The following is a 24,499-nucleotide window of genomic DNA, read 5'->3' on the forward strand; positions in this document are numbered from 1 at the left end:
AAAGAACAATATCCCTGGGACAGATGGATATAATCCTATGAAAAAATCAGCTCCTGACTGAGAAATGTCATACCAGTTATTTATTGTTAAAAAGTGAATCTCAGCATGGGCTTTGAAATTCTTACCCAGCATTCCCCCAAGACCTACGGTTCCATTATAAACCCAAGTAACGAGGCTGTAGACGTCACTACCCCTCCTTGAGGAAACAGGACAGAAATGCTTCTGTGCTATGTGCAAAATATCAGTGGCTACAAATGGATAACAACTTCCCTTTAAGTGAAGTAACTGCCACTTTTGTTTGTTTGGTTTTTGGTGCTGCGAGGGGATATTGCTACTGATTCCTAATTCCCAGAAGAATATTAAAATATTAAGTAGATGTTTATTAATAATAATAAGTAGATACTTCAGGCCATGTGGGAGGAAGACCCAGAAGGTGTAGTAATGCTAACTTCATGCTAAGTATATCCACTGAACACTTACAGAAATCGAGGCACTGTTTGTAGCACTTCACGTATAGAATCTTATTTATACGCACAGTTGTATTTACTGCACGCCACCTATTTGGTAGACGAGGGAACGGTAACACAGAGGTGGAAGTCAACTTCCAGTGTTGGACAGCTAATAGAGGATTTTAAGTCAGATATTTTTAGACTAGCGCTTTCACTTCCAAACATAAAATTTTATATAGGTGGGAGCTAATTTTATATGGGAGGGAACCTATATATATGTGGCCTGGCAGTTTGATTAAATGAGAAGCTTTAGGCTGAACTAGCCAACCCGTCACTTCTTTCTCAATTCCTAGACCAGTGGCCCCCCAAGTGGCCCACATGCAGGCCATCAAGTGTGTGGTGGGAAATGGATATGTGAGTACAATTTGCCTATTGATTGCTTACACAACGGATGCATTTGCTGGCAAATCTGTCCCCACTGTCATTGACAACTGTTTTGCCAGTGTTATGGTAGATGGAACGCAGGTGAATCTAGGTTTATGGAATACAACTGGACAAGAAGATTAGGACAGATCCTGCCCCCTATCTTACCCACAAACAGATGTAGTCATAATTTGTTTTTACCTTGTGAGTTATGCGTCATTAAAAAATGTCTGAGTAAAGTGATATCCTGAAGTGAGACACCAATTGTGTCAACACTCCTATCATCCTAGGGGAAACTGTACTTGATCATGGAGATGATAAAGGCATAATTGAGAAACTGTAGAAGAAGCAAACACCCATTACTTCCCACAGGATTTAGCTGTGGCTAAGGGGCTCGGGGCTGTAAAATAGCTAAAGTGCTTGGCTCTCACACAGCAAAACCTCAAGAAGGATTACCATAAAGCTGTTCCAGCACTGCTCTTGCCTCTCTCATCCAGAAAAGGGAGACAAAATGCCTGCTGTTGTAAACATCCCCGCCTGTAGTCCTGGCCTTGGTCCTTTGGGAACGTTTGTACAGTTTGCTGAAAAATGGCCATGTGGAGGGCCATTTTACATTTTACATTTTACAGTGGAGGGCTTCACATTCAATGGCAGGTTTTTATACAGATTAATGTTTCCGCACTACCAGTCAGAAATGTCAAAAGTTTTGTGTGTTTAAAGTATGAGTTCAAACTTTCACAGTCCATTAAAATTTATCTCTAAAATGACAAGCCTTCCTAAAGACTTATATTTCAGGAGCCCTTATTTTTGGTTAGATTGAGTTGCCAAAACACCCTCTGAACTAAGTTACATTGTGCGTTACAAAACGAAGCAGTAATCTGTTTTAGAGCTCTTTGTCTTTAAGAAGACTGCAGCTTCTGATATTAGGAAATTCAGACACTTTCTAGTTAATTGTCAGATATATAAAGCAAAACACCCTCCTTAATGAAATGTTACATTTTAATGCATTCATTAATTTGTCAACTAATGTTTATTACATAATTTGTACTGTATATCATAATGGAATAAGTATAGCAACTTATTGGATCAGTGGATCAGTTTTTCTAATTTTGTAGTCAGTTAAAAAATGGTTGATTATCTTTTGCTGATATTTTGATCAGAGATCAGGGATGTTTCCTGTAATGAAGTATGCTGCTCTTATCGTGTTTCCCCGAAAATAAGACCTAACCGGAAAATAAGCCCTAGCACGATTTTTCAGGCTGACATTCCCTGAACATAAGCCTTAATGCATCTTTTGGAGCAAAAATTAATATAAGACCTTATCTTATTTTCAGGGAAACTCAGTAGTTAGGGTATCAAGTGTGAAACACATGATCAAAAAATGAAGACAGTATTTTGATAAAATATGAAGTGAAGATTAATTTACACTGCACTGTAAATGGAATAATTATGCTTAATAAAAACATCATGGGTAAAAGTTTTAAAAGGTCAATTTCTGTCAAATGCAACAAGATGAAGAAAGGTCCGTATTATCAGTAAGCGTTATCGTAAACTCCCTTTTTCTTACACGTGCCATCTCTCCCCAGATTGGGCTTTTAATTCGTCTTTGAACTGGTCATTGCTATGGTTGCTAATTTAGTGCTTTTCGTATAGAACATCTATCTCCTTAATGAGCAGTAAGTCTCTATGTATTATAAAATATTTCTGCTAATGAAGTAGAACTGTCTTTTGGTAGATTAATAAAAATGCATTCCTGTTTTCATGTTACTTTATTCAAAGTTAATGCATGCTTTCATTAGTTTTCTATTAAGAAGGTATACAAATTGTGTGTTACAGGTTTACAGTTTTTAAAATATTTTTTTCTTAAACTATGAATCGTAACATCATGGTCTTGACAGATGATTAACATTGTAACTTGACTAATACTGACCCTACTTTTTACCTCACCTATGTGGACCCACACTTCTATTGTTGCTTTGTTTAAAAATGTTACTTTGTGAGATTCTAAAAACTCAGTGCTGGTGCTAAGAACGTCTAGTACAACTTACACACTGGAAGAATACAATGTTGGTCCTTTCAAACATTTTCAAGAACAATTTCTTTTTTTTAAATGGATAGTTACAGAATTGTGGAGTGTTTTTCATCAATCTTTTGCTAATGCAATTAGCAATATGTTCTGTATCTATGACTTCATAAATCCATGAATCATATAAAAGGGTTCTATTAACAACTCTATCCACAAATTTGATAACTTAGATTGAATGGACCAATTGTTTGAATGACACAAACTACCAAAACCAACAGAAAAAGAATACATAATATGATTAGCCAACATCCATTAAGGAAATTGAATCAGCAATTAATAATCTTCCAGAAAAGGAAGCAAAAGGCCCAGATGGTATTACTGGTGAATACTAGTAACCATTTATTTAAAGAAGAAATGATACTAATTCTCAGCAAATTCCATAAAATAAAAACAGAGGGAACAAATCTAAATCTGTTTTAAAAAACAAATATTCCCCTGGTACTAAAAACCAGTCGAAGACATTGAAATAAAGGTGAACTACGGACCAGTATCTCTGAACATAGATACAAGATTCTCACCAAATATTAGAAAGTTAAATCCCCAAATATATTTTTAAAAATATGCACGTGACAGGAGATAAGCTCATGTGTGGTTCAATGTAGACACAAATGCTAACATATGGAAATATTTATAGGTAAGTGCATATAAACAGGTTAGGATACCCACATATATATCCTTACTTTGTCATCTGAGAGGACTGATAAGCAATGATACCCCATTAGCAATGAGCACATCTAATGCCCAGTCTTAGTTTTAATACTTGTTCTCCTATAAAGAACCGTGGCTCCTTAAAGAATGGCTGATCTGAGAATGGGCGAGGGCAATAATGTTGGAATCTCATTGGAATAATTACCTGAAAAATGTGGAAGACCCACACACAAACCATGGAAGTTCGGTGAAAGGCAAAAAAGACCTGTACATATGGTAGGACTGCCAGGTTCCCAGATAGACACCTTTGCATTGTAAAAATGATGAGTTTTACTTTAGTTAAATTATTCATTTAAAGCCACTTCAATACAATAAAACAATTCCAAAAAAGCCCTTTCTTTTTAAAAAAAAATTAGAATCCAATTTTATTTAGATTATGTTCACCCAAATTCCAACAGCACAATTTAACATCGGCAGTGGGATAATGGAACATGGGAATAATGGGAGATGAATCTGAAGCATCTTACAATGCCAGAGAGTAAGAAAATGCTCCAAAACAAGCAACAACAACATATCAATGAGGGCACGTCAAAGGGATATAGGAGTTGCATGCAAGAACTTCTGATGGACAAAGTTGGAACAATTTGAGCAACCAAAGGGGGGAAAAATGCTATTGAATTATAGGTCCGAGCATTAGGTTGGTGCAAAAATCATTGCAATTTAAAAGGTTAAAAAATAATTGCAAAAACTACAATTACTTTTACACCAACCTAATATAAAATAAACATCCCATAATCTATACTAATATAAATTGCTAACTGAATACATGACTGGAGAAATGAGATAATTCTCCGTGCAGAAAAGTTCCAAAATGTTTATGTAGACCTTTTGCCTTCAAGAGAGGAAACATAACTCCCCACTCCTTAACTATGAGCTGTGCATAGTAACTTCCTTCCAAAATTAGAGTATTGAAAAGGGGAGATAAAAGAATAACCTTCCAGTGGTGAAACCTGTCAACATTGCTATCTCATCCACGTGATCAAGGTCAACATGAACAGTGTTAAGTTATGTTGAAAGTGTGTACCCTTGATATGATGTAATAAAATGGCATTTTAGCTCTCCCATATTTCTCTAAAAAAATACACAACCCTAGTCTAATTGTGAGAAAATCATCAGTAAATTGCAGTAGAGGTCATCCTACAAAAGTACCTCTGAAGTACTCCTCAAATCTTCAAAGTCACCAACAATAAGTAAAGTTTGAAAAAACTCTCTCAGCCAACAAGATGCTAGGAAGACGTAACTAAATGAAATATGGTATCCTGGATGGGGTGCTGGAACTGTAAAATGACAGGAAAACATTGAAGAAAATGATAAACTTAAGATATAAGAAGGAAGGATAGAATCTCTCCAGATAAAAGTAATTCATTCTTGTGAAGCAAACCCTTTGTTTATTTGTAAGGATCTCATAAGATTAATTCAGCGGAGTGGGAGGCACTTCTCAAAAGTGCTTATACAAAGGACTTTATATTTGCCATTGTGCCAGAATATTGTTTCTTTTGAAATAAATGTGATATGCCATTACATTTTCTTGGATTTTGAAAAACAAATTTGATAGTGACATGTGTTACAATCAACAATGATTCATTAGATGGAAAGGATGTAAGCTCTTGATATTTTTCTTCTCCTACCAACAATTCTAAAAACTTCCTTAGATTAAATACAAAACACACACGAAAAAAAATAAAGTTCATTAATAAATCATTTTTAAAGATCATTAAATTAATCATTTAAAGAATCTTCCAATTTAATGCCCAATTAATTGCTCTAATGAAAGAAAACAGTGGTAATCCTTTAGCATATTAACATGCTAGGGATCAAAATCTTAATTCCACATTATACTCAAAGTGTTCATGCTAATCAGTATAAAAATTATCATTTTGTTTATTATACCTCTATTTTTCTTACAAGTTGTATGTTTATTTAATTCCTATAAAGTACGTGACCTTGTGCTCGCTTCGGCAGCACATATACTCACGTGCTTACATGTGACTATACTAATGATTTATACTTCATTGTAAAGTAGTATGCCTTAGACAATTATAAAAATACTGAAATGTACATACAAGTAAATTTTAAATTTTATATAAATTTTAGCAAGATAAAACTAAGATTTAGTATTGACAATGAAAATATTAATGGAAAATATTGATTTGCTATACCAATACAATATTTTATAGTTACATATTTTCACATTATAATTATTTGTTAATTTGCGATAATTTCTCCCTTCTCTTTTCTCTGAATTTTTTCTTGATAACGTCAACTGTTTATATATGGAATAGATTCCTTTTATTTAACAACCCAGGCAATGTCGAAAATTTATAAATTATATTAATGTATTTGTCATGTGTATATGCATTGGATACTATCATTATATGATATTTGATTAATTTCAATGTAAATATAAAAATAAATGGCTCTTAAGATTCATCATTTCATAAAGTTGTACAACAATTTTTTTTTCCTTTTAAGAACTTTTAGGATCTACTCTTTTAGCAACTTTCAAATATACCATACAGCAGTGCTAAATATAGTCATCATGTTACATAAGTTAACTAAATTTATTGTGCTTACTAACTGACCATAAGTTAACTAAACCTACTATGGTAATCATTTTGCAATATATGTGCATCAAGGTATTATTCAGTACATCTTAAATTTATACAGTACTGTATGTCAATTAAATCTCTATAAAAATGAAGAAAAATGGCTATTTTGAATAACTCAACTATAATAATTCCAGGAAAAGCATTCGTGGACACATCTTTTATTTACTTAGGGGTAAATACCTTGGAGTGGAATTGCTGCATTGTATAACTAACTTTTAAACACAAGAAACTACCAAAATGTTTTCTAAAATAGCTGTACAATCTTCATGCTGAAAGTTTTAGTTGCACCCATTCTTTCCAATACTTGATTTTTCAGTTCTTAAAAATTGTAATGATTCTGTTCTATGTTTCGTATAGTTTATTCAGTTTTCTAGTTTAAATGTGAGGAGAAGGGAGGGTAGTAAACCCAATCCCTGTTACTTGATCATAGACAAAAGCAGAAGTCTTTCAATTTGACTTGTTAAATAATGAACTAACATTATTTTATTAAAAAATAATTTAAAAATATTAAACATAATGGGACATATTATTGTAATCAAAAAAGAAATCAAGATTGATGAAATTAAATTTCTGTATGTGTAGGTAGGTTGTAGTGAACAGAATCAATATTACCAAATCACAAGTAATTATTTGAAAAAAAATAAAAGGAGAGACAACAACATGTGGAGGCAAGTAACTAGAAAATCTGTTACCAGAATAAATGCAGTTAAAGCAGGAGGAAAAGGATCCTGTGAGCAGCATTAATAATTAAATAAATAAAGATAATTAAATTATAGGAGCTTAAGAAATAAGTGGGGTCTAAGATGGAAATGATGGTATCATTAAGACCCAAACAGTTTTAATGCAAAAGACAAATATAGTTGACTCTTCTTTTCCAACGATGGCAATATTTCTGTCTCTTGAACCCCTTCATAATCCTCTGAAGGGTGACAAATATAAACATAAGGACACGTTTTAAGAAATGTTTGGTTAAAGATCTCTTTTGCAAGAACAGTAAACATAAACTCATATTAACTATAGTATCTGAAAACTACTGTTTCTTATCTAGTGTAGTATGAGAGTTATTACCAATAATATGTACTAAACACCTCTTTTAATTATCCCACCTTTGTATTTTTCACATTAGTTTCAATAACTTGCCCAAAGTGACAGAACTAGTCAGCATCCTGTCACAAATGTGACCTCCAGGTTGGCTGAGCCCACCACTGGAGTTCCAACCATTATTCTATATGGGCGCAATTAAAATAATAATGTCGAATCAACATAACCCATTTTCATCATTCAAATACAATCTGTAGTTTAAATGACATGAGTGAAACAAAAAACAAAAAGCAGAGAAAGTACCAAGATTAAATGTCTGTCAAATCTAATGTTTGTGAAAATACAGTTACAAATACCTATGAAAATTATTATGGGAGTCAAAAATTTCTCTGAAATCTAATTTTATAAAATCAGTAACTAAATCGTCATAGTTCCTTTAATATCTAGCCTCATCCTGATTACATTTGTCTGTTAATAAACTCAGATCATAAGAATTTTCTTATTCCCTTCATTTATAAATATATATGTGATATTAAGATCAAGTAATTGTAGAATTTTTCAAATCAGAAACTGAAATCATCTTCATTCACCCAAAATTGAATTAGTATCATAGCATTTCTATGAGAAATATGAACCCTACCATATTAAATCAGGTGAAATCACTGCTCTAAATTTAAGGCTTCCATGAATGAGTATTTTGATTATCAGTATCTCCTCAACTAAACTGAAACATTTTCCAGTGTCATATAGGAAAGTATCTTGAACAGGCTAAGGATGCTTAAATAAACCACAAGCAGAATCCAAGAATTAGCATACAATCTCTTTTTATGGATCACAATTCAAATCACCCATAATCCCCATTTAATATAGCTTATCTCTATGATTTTTTCTTGAATGCATAAAAATTGAATATTTGCATATGTTTAAAGTATAGCCTGATGCATAATGATGTTGATTTTTTTATATAAATTATTTTACATGAGGTTACTTTCTGATTGAAAAGTTTTATCTTCCTATTAATTTATTTCCATTTATAATAAAAATAACCTGTGTAGCCCATAATTTTATTACAAACTCTCATTTTCTTGAGACTCATTGGCCTGGGTCAGTGAAAAATATCTCTACCATCTGAGGACAGGCCACTAAATTATACTTGCACTACACTCAACAAGATCAGTTTGCAGTGAAGAATCATTTAACCTCAGAATTCCTAAAGAAAATCAATTATTGTCTCTTATTTTTAAAATATAAGTAATTTTCCCATATATCTTTTAAAAAATATCATAGGCAGTTAATTTACATTGCATGTATTTCAGTGACAAGAACCCATACCTAATCTTGGACTTTCCTACCTTAAAGCTCATAGAGCATGGACTCTTAGAAGCACTTCGTTTTCTAATTGATTGAACATCAGAGAATTTTCAACAAACATATATGTAAAAAAACTCTTGCTAATTTTTAAAGAAATATTTCATAGTATACATCACATTTTGACATAATAAAATCCAGATCAAATCATGGCAAATTTCATCAGTACTGCTAATCTTACGGAAATTAAGTTGGTAAATTGTACTTATTTTTGAAAACTTTATGTTATTTATACATCTGGTTTTTGATTTCCCTGTAGTAAGCAATAGCACGAAATGAAAGGTGTTTTTTTATAAATTTAGTATAGCACATAATCAGTTGTAGGAGCAAGTAAATGCAATTGAGATCTGTAAGACTTACTCTTGCTGATTTTAACTGAGATACATGACAAGTACATTGCAAATTAACTTCCAACAGTGAACTGATCTGATATACCAAGGAATTCATATACATATATACCTTCACACTCTGCAGAAAAATCTGATCTTGGAGAATTTGTGGTTGTTTCTTTTTATAAAAAATTTCCCTTAAAACTCTTTTAATGAAATGCCCAAATCTTTTTAATCTAATTTTAAGAGTAAAATTATCTTCCTGATCCATATTCTGTACCAATTGTATATTATGTATCTCTTCTTTGCCAAATCATACACATAAGTTTGGTTAAAATTATATCTATGAGAAAATTACTTTATACGGAAATAAAATGTGCTACACAAGGCACAATGTTATCCCATTTTCCAAGAGGTTTTATTTATTCTTTTGAGCTGTTTTTTATTCTTTCAAGCGTACACACTCAGATTTGACCTTACTAAGAAGTTTATCTCTAGACATTACTTGGAAATGACTTTACAATGAGAGTAGCAATATACACCCAGGGGCAGCTGGCAAAGGAATTTGATTTATAGAAAAAAAGTGAGTTCCTCTCTATTAATTTCTCATATTGAGTAATATGACGTCTAGTGTCAGTAGTGTTGTACACCGACGGCCATGAGATACAGAGTCAGCTGAATGGACTCCTGCCTCAGTGATTTCATTCCTCCTATAGGAACAGGAGCCCACAGGGCAGCATTGGGTATTTCTTTATTTACTGTAAGAGTTCTCGCATCACCTCAAGGGGTTTTACTTTCTCTTTTCCTCTGTGATATTTATTTAATATACTGTGAAGACTGTGATGGGCTGTGCATTACAGTGCTACCAGTCCACTGATGACATTTTGATTTATGTGACTTCTTCTGTTGAGCTGGAAAGAAAAAGAATAATTTTTTGGTTGTTGTTTTATTTTTCTTTTGTAGGAAACTATTTTAGATAAAGGAGAATATAACCTTTCAAGTTTTATTTCAACAAAAAATGTGCCTACAGATGTTAATATGCAATACTATGTTTTAATTCCTCTGAATTATATGGTATTATTTATGAGTTATATTTGTTATGTTGCTAGTGAATCATTGTATACCCTCCAGTGTTCAAAATTACATTAATATTATTTTGAAAGGTATCTGTATTTTTAAATGTATTATTTATTTCATTGTGCCTGATGGTCCTTTAAAATCACAGAAGTTTGGGTCTTACATGTTAGACTTCAAAAATCTCCATGTTTATTATTCTAATTACACGATTCTAAGCAGTGTCATACGTGGGGGCGTTTGCCATTTTAATAATGCACAATACTGAGACACTCCATAAATTTTCTTTCATTATATAAAAATCTTTCTTTAAGGCATGTAGAATATAATGACTGTTCCTGAGAATGATCCTTAGATATTTTCAAAACATAAAAGCACATTTTAAATTACTGAAATGTGTTCATTATATTCAGTATGGTTTTACTAATATATGCTTTTTCATTATATGCCATCCAAATTAATAGGTTAATTAGATATTGAAACTGTGGATTGCCTGATATATATTAGACTCTTCCAACATCTGATTTTTATTTATACTTCATAGGGATACTTTAGTGTACTTATCTTTAAAAAAAATAAAAGAAAGAAAGAGGCAGCACAATATAAAAATCATTTTTGTTTGTGTAGTTGATGGAGCTGGTTTTACATACCAACTATTCAATTTTGAAGTTTGGTTCTCTCTCCAGTAAACCACAGCTGTGCCAGACTGTTTCGTTATCCTTTGAGTTAACTACAACCTCTCATTTTCAATATATTAGGTGATTCATTTTCAACCTGTATGTTGGGCTATTTGGGGGCATACAGTGAAAACAGCACATGTGTATCTGATTGTGGCTGAAGGCATGGTAGTTTTATATGTATCTGTATTGTGTGTTTAATATTTCTTTCTACTGTAGTATATTCTGTGATAATTAGAAGAATTCTGGTACACACAGTTATGTCATTAGGATCAAGATGTAATAGAGACTAGGAATTGAGCTGATATGTTGACACATGAAACTGTAAGATATAATTTCTTTAAGAAATTCATCCTTCTTTGACAAGTGATTCAGAAACTGAGGTGTGTTTATCTTCAGAGTGCTGTATTTAAATTTCAATGGCTAATCATTTTTTCTCTCACTCATTATTACGTTATAACAAATTCTATATTGGGGATGAGTCTAACTATCATTTATAAATTCACATTTATAAATGCGAAGACATGTAAATGATCATAAATCCTTTCCCATTGTTTTTTCATAACAGCTTTATTCATATATAATTCATATACCATAAAATTTACTATTTTAAATTGGACAATTCAGTGCTTTTTACTGTATTGAGAGTTGTACAATCGTCACCACTATTGTTAAAACATTTCATAGTCCTGCAGGGAAACCTCATTAGCAGTCACACTCCATTCCCCCAGCTGCTAGCCCCTAGCAACAGTAATCTTTTTGTCTCCATTTATTTTCCTAAAATGGACATTTTGTATAAATGGAATTACATAAGTGAATTTTGTTGCTGCCTTTTTTCATTCGAATAATGTTTCCAAGATTCATGCAGGTTGTAACATGTATCAGTACTTCCCTCTTTTTTATGGTAAATAATATTCCACTGTATGAAATACCACATAGTTTTATTCCTTCATCAGGTAAGGCATATTTGGGTTGTTTCTATCTTTTGCTGCTAGGAATAGCAGCGCTATTGACATATACATAAAACTGTTTGTGTAGACATATGTTTCAATTAAGTTGAGCTATAACTAAGAGTTAAATTGCTGGGTCATATTTTTCACATTTTTAGAAACTGTCAAACTGTTTTCCAAAGTGGTTGAACCATTTGACAATTCCACAGCAATGCATGAAATTTCATTTTTTGTGTCCTTGCCAACATTTGTTTTGGTTTGTCTTCTTGTTTTTAGTTATCCTAGTAAGTGTGAAACGTATCTCATTGTAGTATTGATTTTTCATTTCCCTAATAATTAACCATGTTGAACATCTTTGTATATGATTATTAGTCATTTACATATCTCTAGAGAAATGTCTATTCTGATCCTTTTCCATTTTCCAACTGGATTATCTTTTTATTGTTGAAATATAAGAATTTTCTGTATATCCTAGATATATAAATCCCTTATCAGACATATGATTTGCAAGTATTTCTTTCCAATTCTGTGGGTTTTCTTTTGATTTCACTGATGTTATCCTTTGCACAAAAGCTTTTTACTTTGGTGAAATCCAGTTTAGTCTTCTTTTGACTTGCATTTTTCTTTATTGTATCGAAGGAATTGTTGCCAACCCAAAGTTGTAAAGATTTGTTTCTGTTTTCTTCTAAGAGTTTTATACATTTACCTTTTATGTTTAACTCCATGATCCATTTAATGTTAATTCTTACATATTACATGAGATGAGTCCAAATTCTTTTTTCTTCCCTTCACCTTTACCTCCCTCCCTTCCTTTTGCATGTGTATAGCTATTTGTCCCACTACCACTAATAGAAAATAATAATATATTCCCTCATTGAGTTGTTCTGGCACTCTGTCAAATACCAATTGACCATGAATGCAAGGGTTTATTTCTGGACTCTCAATTCTAACCCATTGATCTGCATGTCTGTCCCTATGCCATTACCACACTATCTTGGTTACAGTCCATTTGCGATAAGATAAGAAATCAGGAAAAGTGAGTTTTCTAATTTGTTCTCCTTTATCCACATTGTTTTGACTAATCTGGGTCCCTCAAGTTTCCCTAATAATTTTAGGAACATTGTCAATTTCTGGGGGAAAAAAGGCAACTTGAATAGTGATCGAGATGAGTTTAAAGGTTATTGCCATTTTAATAATATTTATTCCTGTCCATGACCTCGGATAAAATTTTCTATTTATTTAGTTGTCAATCAATCTGTCTCAAAAATGATTTGTAGTTTTAAGTGTACAATTTTGCACTTTTGTTAACTATAACCATAAGTCTTTTATTCTTTCGATGCTGTTATAATTGGAACTGGTTTTTTTCTTGTTGTTGTTTTGTTTTGTTTTTACTTTCATTTGTGGATTTTTCATTGCTAGTATATAGGAATACAATTGATTTTTGGTGTAATGATTTTTGGTGTAATGAATCCTTCAACACTAATGGGCTTATCTATTCTTTCTAGTAGTTTTTGTATTCTCTCTCTCTCTCTCTCTCTCTCTCTCTCTCTCTCTCTCTTTCTCTCTTTTTGATATGTGTGTATAGATACACATATATACACACATATATTATACACACACACACACTCATACACACAATATTTTTTTTTTTCTTCTTAACATTCTCTATGTACAAGGTCATGTCATGTGCAAATAGGGATAGTTTTTCTTCTTCCTTTCCAGTCGGGTACCTTTTTATTTTCCTTTTTCCTACCTAATTATTCTGTATTCTCCAGCACAATATCAAATAAAAGTGAAGATATTCTTATCATGTTCCTGATTTTAGGGGAAAGCATGTAGTCTTTTTAGTCTTTTATTATTAAGTAATGTCTTTATATGACTTTGGTGTCAGGGTACTACTGGTCTCATAGAATATGTTGAGAACTGTTCTCCTTTTATAATTTTGGAAATCTTTGTGAAGGAAGTGTGTTAATTCTACTTCAAAGGTTTGGTGGAATTCACCAGTGATACCATCTGGGCCTGGGCTTTTCTGCATGGAAAGTGTTTTGATTTCTAATTCAATTTATTTACTTGTTATAAGACTATTAGATTTTGTATTTCTTCTTATCAAATGGGTATTTTTTGTCTTTTTAGGGCAAAAGGTCTTTGTTCATTTCATCTTTGATGTCTAATTGATTGGCAAATATGATTATTTTTATTTCTACGAGGTCAATAGTGATATGCCCCTTTCAATTTCATTTTAGTAATTTGAGGCTTCTTTTTATTTTGTTTTGTGTTTTTGTCAGTTTAGACACAGGCTGGTTAATTTCGTTGTTCTTTTTCAAGAGTCAGCTTTTAGTTTTGCTGATTTTGTATGTAGGTTTCTTTTACTTCTGGTTTAATGAGTTTTGTTTGTCAATCCTTGAAAACTTACCCTTCTTGTCTCTTCACAATTGGCACAGAGTTATCATCATTTTCATTCTTCCAAGACTTCAACTTTTTACTAGAAATCTCCAAGTTATTAACATATTTACTAACAGAATCAGCTAAGGATTACATTTGCCTCTGAATGTAAGCATATAAACAGTTTCAAGATTTCCAGGTTTCAGTATCTGTGTATTTGGAATTTGCTTTAAGTATTAACATTATCTTAGTTTTACTTATATTATCCAGAGAATAATTGCTAATAATGAACTATAACAATGATAATGATAATGAAATTTGGACTCCTGATCAAGTAATGTGAAAATTTAGGCCACAGATCATTTTGTGATATAGTACAACTTGTACAGAGGGTGCCAAAAAAAAAATGTATACACATTTTAAGAAAGGAAAAAACTGTATTAAAATCGTAATACACAATATATACCAATAACAAAAGATGAATAGAAGTCATGTGTATATGCTTTTTTGGCACCACAGATATAAATGAAAATAATTATTATTTATAAATAAGTGAAATCATAGTTGATTAAATGAATTCCTTCAGCAGTGGCAGCCAGTCAGGACAAAGGAAATATATGAATACATAGTGTATATATACATATTTACTTGAGTGAGTTCTCATGCTTCTGCTCAATGCATATATTCATATACTACATTTTCCTTTTAACTAGACCTGTGTTTCTGTTCTAATTTCTTATGATATCAAATAATATTCTCAAACTGGATACTAAAGAAAGTCACATTTGAAATCCCATTGATTTATTTCCTGAGTAGATAAGTGTAATACCTAAATGTGTAGGCTCACAAGTGAATCGAGATTCAAACAATTGGAATTTCCTTGATCTCTGAAAACTATCCCCACTTCAAATGAATTAATATATCTATGCTTAGGTTTTTAATTAATGTTTCTTTCAGATAATTGCATATTTATATAGCTTGGATCAATAATATTAGTATTCATGCATCACAATATATTTCATTTCATAGTAAATCTTTAACATAGGTTTTATAATTCCCATTTTCCAAGAATCTCCTTGTTTAAAATAACTGAGGATTGGCAAGATTGAAAGGGAGGTAGACATAACTCTGTTTCTCTGATTCCAATCTGCATAATTTCTCTACAACAGGACTGGGATTCTGCCTTTTCACTCTTTTCCAGTAACAGGAATTTTAATTAAGTCTTCTAATAAGAGTTACTGCTAAATAGAAAATGCAAGTAGCTTTAGAATATCTGAATATTTTATATAAAAATAGTATGTTTTGAAAAGCTCAAAAATATTTATGAAGTAAAACTTTTTTTATGAATTTAATCATGGTATGTAAGAAAAAGCCTTGGAGATTAATCTCGTTCAAGCTAAACATTACACACATGAGGAAATAAAACCCAAAGAGATTAAACAACTTTCTGGTAGTCAACAGCGAAGAAACTTTGCAATTAGGAATATAAACCAGGCAAAATAGAAACCTTATTTGAACTGGAGCAGGCTGAATAGCCGAACTGCTGAGGTGTGAAAACGGGGTCTGTCAAATGCCTGTTGTGTATCGCACTGGGCAGTTTCCTAAAATGTCTTTGCTTCAATTTCGTCATCTGTAAAATAGCAATGGCAATAAGAGCATCTTTCTCTCAAGTATGTTTTAAAAATGTGTGAGTTAATACATGGAGAATATTTCTTACACATATTTATCACTCAGCAAATTATATTATTATTTTAAATTCCAACCCATGCATTTCTTGTTTTATGTAAAAATAAAAATCATTTCTTTCTGAAAAATAAGTTCACCTCCAAGTTAAGAAAATATTGACTCTTCCAAATTTCTGAAAGTATTTATAATCACCACTTTTTCCTGATGTCATTGATGTGGACAGTTCAAATGTTGTCATTTGAATGTCTATAGTTCTTCCACTTACTACGCTTGTAGATTCTTTTAGCAATTTGTGAAATCTCTCTCTCCCAGAACATTTGATAGGCTTTGCATATTTCCTTTTCTTTCTTTTTTTTCTTTTTTTTTTAAATTAAATGTACTGGGGTGACAATGGTTAGTAAAATTCCTACTTTTCAAATGTAAATTCTATGTAATACACCATGTATATATCACATTGTGTGTTCACCACCCAGAGTCAGTTATCTTTCCATCACCATATATTTGAGCCCTTTACTCTTTTCTACCATCCTCCCTACCCCTTTACACTCTGGTAACCACTAAACTGTCATCTGTGTCTATGAGTTTTTGTTTCTTTATTTGTTTATCTTGTTCTTTTGTTGCTTTCAGTTTTATATCCCACATATGAGTCAAGTCACATGGTTCTCCACTTTTTCTGATTTATTTTGCTTAGCATAATAATCTCAAGATCCATCCAGGTGGTCACAAATGGCAGTATTTCATCTTTTTTATGGCAGAGTAGTATTCCATTCCATCTTTTTTATCCAATCATCTATCAAAGACTGAACCCTGTGTTCGGGGCAGAGATCTCAGAGCAAAAACCAAATGCCTATTTCTTTCACAGCTATCAATGCCAAGAATAAGAATTGCAGTCAAATAGAATTGCACAGATCATCAGTTTGCATTCAAGACTGACTTTTTTTTTTTTTTTTTTTTAAATAATTGGGGGATAATAGTAGACAGTGTTATACTAATTCAGAGAAAGGCAAACTATGACCGGCTGGTTCTCCATCCCACTGCTTGTTTTTTTAAATAAAATTTTATTGAAAGACAACAACACATGTTCATTTAAGTATTATCTCTGAATGATTTTGTATTAAAATCATAGAGTTGAGTAGTTGTGAGAGAGACCCGTAGGGCCATCTATCCTAAAATATTTACTATCTAGTGGTTTTCCAGAAAAGATTGACAGCCCATAATTTAATTCCACAAAACAAGTCAAGCAAATTCAAGCATATTCCTTTACTCCTGGTTTATCCCACATACTACTTGGCTGGTGCCACATCATTATTTTAACTACTATACGCCTGGTGGGGAAAGCTGATATGCCAAAATATGCTTTTAGGAAATTATTTTATAGTGCTTGTCACTGTCTGAGTAGTATACAACAAAACTGAAAAAAGGAAATTATATAAACATTACTATACCAAAGTATAATATATTAAAGGATATATGCTCATGAATGTGAATCTATGTATTATACATACTGTAATATAACAATATCATTATAAACTATTTTGTGCTGAATTAATCATTCAATGAGCTAAAACTTTACAATTTACTACAGTAATACAGAAAACAATTGCATTCCCTTTTAGTTTAGATGTCCAGAAATTTGAAACACTTTCATGAAATTTGAAGCCTGGGTAAGAGTTTGTTAGGCGTTGTAAAGATTACACGTTGCGTGGGAATTTGTTTTGAGACATACATTGTAATTTTTACCTGAAAACAGTACAGCATAATCTTTCAGGAGAAGATTGTGATCTAATTAGAAATTTGACTCTGAATAATGCTTAATGGCTTCATGTGTCAGACAGTGACATTTAGATTTTCGTGCAAGGAAAATCTAAGGTCAATGACCTAAGTATTTACTCCTTTTTAAATTTATTATTGTTTAACCAGCTCATGGGCTGGTTTAGTAGATCGTGTTAGACTAATTCAGAGGTGGGCGAGCTATGGCCTGCAGGTTGTCCAACTGATTGTGTGTTTTTATAAATAAAATTTTGTTGAAAAACAATGATACATGTCCATTGACATATTATCTACGAATAATACTCAACCTAATAACACTCAACCTAATATTGAGTAGTTAATGTACGAAGAAAACTACTTAAATGTTTGGGCTATTAGTTTAAAGAGATTTATTATGATTTGTCGTGTTAAGACAAATATAATGTGGAATGTAAATGAAGGTAACAACTCAGAGTTTCCTTAAATAACTTTAACACATATTTCTCAAAAAGTTTCCTCTTAAAATACATACATATTGCTTACTTCATGGAAGGTTCAGACAACTGTCATGGAAGAGATTATAAAACATTCAAAAGTCTACCTGATGGGTATAGATAATTTCAAGATGTCAGCGATTACAATTTAGAAAACAAATCTAAGTAATTGTAAGTCCCTATGGATGCTTACTGTTAAAGCCAAGACACATTAACTAGTAAGAATGTATCAGCTTTCCTATAGCACTGCCAGGAGAGAGACTTTGGATATGGGAGCATGTGAATATCATTAAAAATGGAAAGGTGTCCTCTTGAGGGGTAGAGAGATATCCCATCAGGTATCAATATATCCTCCATGGATTTTAACACTTTAAACAAAGAATGTGATTACCCATTTAATTTGACAAGAATTTTGATGTTGGGAAAGGAGAAGAAAGAATACTAGCATTCCAGCAACTATAATAAAAACAAACCATTGTAATTCAAGGAATTTTGTTTTATGAAACAGAAAATAATAAGTTATTTCTCTTCATCACTAGTCCAGTCATCTCACTAAACTCCAGCCCAATATATTAAACATTCTCTTGACAACTTCATTTGTGTGCCTAATGTAAATCTCAAACTCGTTTTGTCCAAAAGTAAAGTTTCTTTATGAAACCTTTCTACCCTTCAGTACATACCCTAAGAGAACTGTGTAGAAAAATGTTCATGAACCAAATATTTTATAATAGCAATAAGGCTACAAGAATAGGTAACTAAATTAGGATATATGAGGAATAGAGAATACTGAAAATAGCAAAATGAATGAATATAGATTAATCTCATAAATGCATTGCTAGGAACCCAGCACAGAGACTTGGAAGTTGTACTTTCTACATGGACTCAGCAGCACCTGACTGACATTCATAGAGAAGACACAGCAGGGAGATGCCATCACCACCAGTGTGATGTTGCCAGAGGAAAGAACTGCTGCTGCTAAAGGGCCACATTACTGGAACTGTCTGTGGGTCAAGAGGATGAGTGGTCAGGGGCTCCTGACTAAAATGTTCAAGTTAACCTACATCTGCTTTCATTGCTGCGCAGAGAAGTTCAAAGGGTGAAGCTGTGCAGACCAGTTCTAGGCTAAGTGAAATAAAACTTCTGTCCTTAGGAAAGGAAGAGAGAGAAGAGGAAGCTGGCAGAACATTTAGAGAAAATGGAACCCAGTGACCAACCACTGCAACTAAACAGGGAGGAAGGGACACGTGAATAATGACCATGAGCACTGGGTTCAAATTCCTCCATTTCAGGAAGACAAGCTGTCTTACAAAATTCTTTTGGTCACATTCCTTCTCTTGTGTTGAGCACTGAAATGTACTAAGAACCTAATTTAATTAGCAATTGTCTTGGTCCCTAGACAGATATACTACTGGAAAGGATAGTTAGGAGATGTATGTGTGTGGATCCCCGTGGACTTACCAGTAAATGTAAGTGAATTATTTCAACAGATCATCCTGAGTTTTGTCACTTTGAAATAATGTGTTGGATATTCTCAGCAACACACATCATTACCCAGGAGTATTTCTTGTGAGCGAGCTGACTTACTGTGATCCATTTTCCTTTTAGTACATTTCCAATTCTTTTGGGAAATCAAGAGGAAACTAACATGATTTTTGTTTTTTGGTTTTGTTTTTAAATGCCAGAGTGTAGACATTTCAGTTAGAAGAAGACTTATTATTCGAGAGTTATTTCCTCAACATCTTCTGACATTGAGTATTTCTGACACATTTTTGATTCTCATATATACATTTGATATAAATTTTTTAGATTTGGAGGATACATATTCAGAATCTTCATTTTCACATTCCTGATAAATGAAGGAAACAGGATAGTTATTTGTGTTTTTCTGAAGGCTCTGGTTTGGGTATTTTCATTATCACTACTTGGTTTGACCAGTTTAAGATATAATGCACTTTCTCTTGCCCATCAGGTAGGTGCCTAGAGGTTACCAAAGTAAAGCCACAGAGAAAATGTTATGATTTAAATACTAAATTTAAAAAGTTTAAGGAAATCACGACATTCAGCTGACCACAAAGTAGTTAGTATGTGATAAAATATCTCATATAGCATGATTATATTATATCAGGTCAAAAACAGCAAAACATACATTTAGGGATATATATATATATATATATATATATGGTATAATAAGGAATTATGCTCAATGGTAAAGGAGAAATGGCTGGGGGCACATATGCAAATTTTGAAATATTGATACCATTGTTTTCTTAAGTAATTTTATGTACATAAAATATTTATTTTATAATTTTTCTGTGTGATCACCCTGATAAATCCAGTATTCATCTGATACCATACATAGTTATTCCAATACTACTGACTGTATTCCCCATGCTATAATCTACATCTATTTTGTAACCACCAATTTGTATCTCTTAATCCCCTCCCCTCTTTTACTCCCCCTAACTGCCCTTCCCGCTAGCAACCATCAAAATGTTCTCTATATCTGTGGTTTTATTTTGTTTTGTTTGTTTTTGTTCTTTAGATTTCACATACATGTGAAATAATATGGGATTTGTCTTTCTCTGTCTGACTTGTTCCACTCAGCACCATACCCTCTAGGTCCATCCACGTTGTTGCAGATTTCATTCTTTTTTATGGTTGAGTAAGATTCTATTGTATTTATTTACTAGCTCTTCTTCATCCATTCATCCATTCAAGATATGTATATCTTGGCTATCGTAAGTAATGTTGCAGTGAACATATGGATACACATGTCCCTGAAGTAATATTTGGGTTTCTTTGGATAAATACTCAGAAATGGAATTACTGGGTCCTTCTTTGTCTCTTGTTACAGCCTTTGTCTTAAAATTTATTTCGTCTGGTATAAGTATTGCTACTCCAGAGTTCTTTCTCCATTTCTATTTTCATGAAAAATCTTTTTCTTTCTCTTTACTTTCAATTTGTGTCTCTTTTGATCTAAAGTGAGTCTCTTATACTCAGCATATGTAAGGGTTTTATTTTCTTGTCCATTCAATCATCCTGTCTTTTGATTGGACTAATTAATACATTTACATTGAAAGTAATTGTTGATAGATATGTAGTTATTGCCGTTTTATTATTCATATTTTTTTATCTTTTCTTCTTCTTCTTAGGAAGCCTTATGACATTTTTTGTAATACTGATTTGGTGGTGATGAACTTTAGATTTTTTTTTTTCCTTTTGTCTGGGAAACTCTATATCTGTGTTTTCAAGATAGCTCTTTTGATTCTAAATGATAGCTTTGCTGGGTAGAGTAATCTTGGGTGTATGTCCTTGCTTTTCATCACTGAATATTTCATGCCAATGCGTCTGGCGTGCAAAGTTTCTGTTGAGAAATCAGCTGACAGTCTTGTGGGAGATCCCTTGTAGATAACTAACTGCTTTTCTCTTGCTGCTTTGAAGATTCTCTCTTTGTCTTTAACCTTTGTCATTTTAATTATGATGTGTCTGGGTGTGGGCCTGTTTGGGTTCATCTTGTTTGGGACTGTCTGCACTTCCTGGACTTGTATGTCTATTTCCTTCACCAGGTTAAGGAATTTTTCTGTCAGAAGTTTTCTGATTTGATCCTCTGCATCATCTTATCTACTATTGATTCCCTGTCATGGATTCTTTATTTCCATTAGAATACTCTTTGTTTCTGACTTATTCTTTTTCATATTTTCTATTTCATATTTATGTTTTCTATCTCTTTGTTGAAGTTCTCCCTGAGATCATTGAGCATTCTTTGGAGCTCTGCATCTGGTAGATGGCTTGTCTCCATTTTGTTTAGTCACTTTTCCGGAGCTTTGCTTTTTCTTTCATTTGGGGCATGTTTCTTTATCTCTCCATTTTTGCTGCCTCCCTGTGTTTGTTTCTATGTATTAGGTAGAGCTGTTATGTCCCCTGGTCTTAGTAGAGTGGCCTTATGTAGTATGTGTCCTGTCGGGCCCAGTGATTCAGTCTCCCTGATTCCCTGAGCTGGGTACTCCAGGTGTGCCTCTTGTGTGGTTGTATGTGTCCTTCTGCTGTAGTTGAGCCTTGGTTGCTCTTTGCCCATCAGTGGGAGGGACTCACCCTCGGGCTGATTGGTTGTGAGGATTGGCCACGACTACAATGGAGGAGTGATTGTGCAGGGGATGATACTATGGAGCAGGATTTGATTTACCAGGGCTAAAGAAGGTGCCTGCTCAGTGTGCCCTTTGTGTATGTCATTTATGGAAGTAGTTGAGTAATGCTCTATCGTGATCTGAAGCTGGCCACTACGTGTGTTGGTTCTGGTGGGTCTTGGTAGGTTCTGGTGCATCTGTCACAGGCTAAGATCTGATGGTGACTATGCCCTGCCCAGAGCCATTTGGTATGAGCTGCAAAGTGATCTGCACTTGTCCTGGGCTCAGAGGTACCTGGGATAAGCTAAGCTGCAAACAGGCTGGCTGCTGCTAGTGCTGGGATTTGGGCTGCTTAGCAAGAGGTATGGGGCACGTTGAGGCCAGAGACTGCATGTTTGGGGTGTGTGAACAGAAATGCCTGGGACTCGAGCATCTGTTTGTCTCACACAGCTGCAGTCCCTGCTGGTTTTCACAGCAGTCTCCTTAACAGTTATATTTAGATTACTCATGAAAATTTACATTTCTTGCTTACCTCATAAATGGATAAGCTTATTAAGATAGTTAAAAGGTCTCCCTTGGGACCAATTGTTCAGCCTTAAAAGAAAATTTTACTCACCTGAGGTCTCATATTGGACCTAATTCAGTTTAAATGAGACACAGTTTAGCTTATAAGTTAGACTCAGTATAGTTTTTCACTCAAACCTAGCCTTATTCTGGCTGATTTTCAGACCCAGTCCAGAAAAAGAAATGCTCAAAGAGAGACTGAAAGCTCATAACACAAAAGTTGCAGAGCTGGCTGTTGCAGCCGAAGCCTACACGGCTGCTGCACTGATGGCGGGTACCCGAGCCTCAGAGTTAACTGGTTTAGTTCTTAGTGTCCTCTGCTTTCATCTGTCCTCATGGATCAACTTCAGGATGTTCATCTCACAGAGATCAAACCACTTCTAAATGATAAGAATGGTGCATGAAACTTCTAGCACTTTGACTGTCAGGAACACGGTGTAGAAACAACTCATGGTGTGGTCCACGTCACCATAAGAGGCCTACTGAAGGGAAACGGAACAGTTATTCTGACATACCATGACATTGGCCTCAATCATAAATCCTGTTTCAATGAGTTCTTTAACTTTGAGGATATGCAAGAGATCACCCAGCACTTTGCTGTCTGTCATGTGGCTTCCCCAGGCCAACAGGAAGGTGTACCCTCTTTCCCAACAGGGTACCAGTACCCCACAATGGATGGGTTGGCTGAAATGCTGCTGCCTGTTCTTACTCACTTAAGTATGAAAAGCATCATTGGGATTGGAGTTGGAGCTGGAGCTTACATCCTCAGCAAATTTGCACTTAACCACCCAGAGCTTGTGGAAGGCCTTGTGTTTATTAACGTTGACCCTTGTGCTAAAGGCTGGATTGACTGGGCAGCTTCCAAAATCTCAGGCTTGACAACCAATATTGTGGACATTATTTTGGCTCATGACTTTGGGCAGGAAGAGTTGCAGGCCAACCTGGACCTGATTCAAACCTACAGACTGCATATTGCCCAAGATATCAACCAAGAAAACCTACAGCTCTTCCTGGGTTCCTATAACGGACGCAGAGACCTGGAGATTGAAAGACCCATGCTGGGCCAAAATGATAACAAATCAAAGACATTAAAGTGTTCCACTTTATTGTTGGTAGGGGACAATTCACCAGCAGTTGAGGCTGTGGTTGAATGCAATTCTCGCTTGAATCCTATAAATACAACTCTGCTAAAGATGGCAGACTGTGGCGGACTGCCCCAGGTAGTGCAGCCTGGGAAGCTCACCGAGGCCTTCAAGTGCTTTTTGCAGGGAATTGGCTACATACCATCTGCCAGCCTGACCCGGCTCGCGAGATCACGAACCCGCTCAACCTCGAGTAGTTTTGGCTCTGGAGAAAGTACCTTCAGCTGATCTGTCACCAGTCAGATGGAACTCGAGAATCCTCTCAGTCCCCTGATGTTCTGGACAGACACCAGACCATGGAAGTGTCCTGCTAAGCAGATGCTACTCCCTGAACTTTGCAAGTCCATCCGCCTCCTGACAACCACTCCAAAATAGACCATCTCATCCAGCAAATTGGCGTCTCTGTCTTTAACTCCTACACGGCCACTGACTCTTTCTGGTGTCTTGGGTTTATCATTCTCTGCCTGCCTGCCTCCCTTTTCGTATGTACCAAGGACCACTTCCAAGACATTCCTGTACCATTTCAACACATTTAGCTGATCAGATCTCCATGTCTTCTCTTGACACTTTTTCCCTGTGCTTTCCTAACTACATATCTGGTAAGATCCTTTGATCCTGACGTATGTATGTGAGCATGCGTGTCT

At 34.0% G+C, this 24,499-nt stretch overlaps 2 pseudogenes; both read left to right on the top strand.

Moving 5' to 3' along the window:
* The first annotated feature begins 827 nt into the window (after positions 1 to 827).
* Positions 828 to 1,399, top strand: LOC109457704 (ras-related C3 botulinum toxin substrate 1; annotated as a pseudogene).
* Positions 1,400 to 23,048: 21,649 nt separating this feature from the next.
* Positions 23,049 to 24,169, top strand: LOC109457703 (protein NDRG3; annotated as a pseudogene).
* Positions 24,170 to 24,499: the final 330 nt, after the last annotated feature.

This window comes from Rhinolophus sinicus, linkage group LG04, assembly GCF_036562045.2.
Source record: "Rhinolophus sinicus isolate RSC01 linkage group LG04, ASM3656204v1, whole genome shotgun sequence".
NCBI lineage: Eukaryota > Metazoa > Chordata > Mammalia > Chiroptera > Rhinolophidae > Rhinolophus > Rhinolophus sinicus.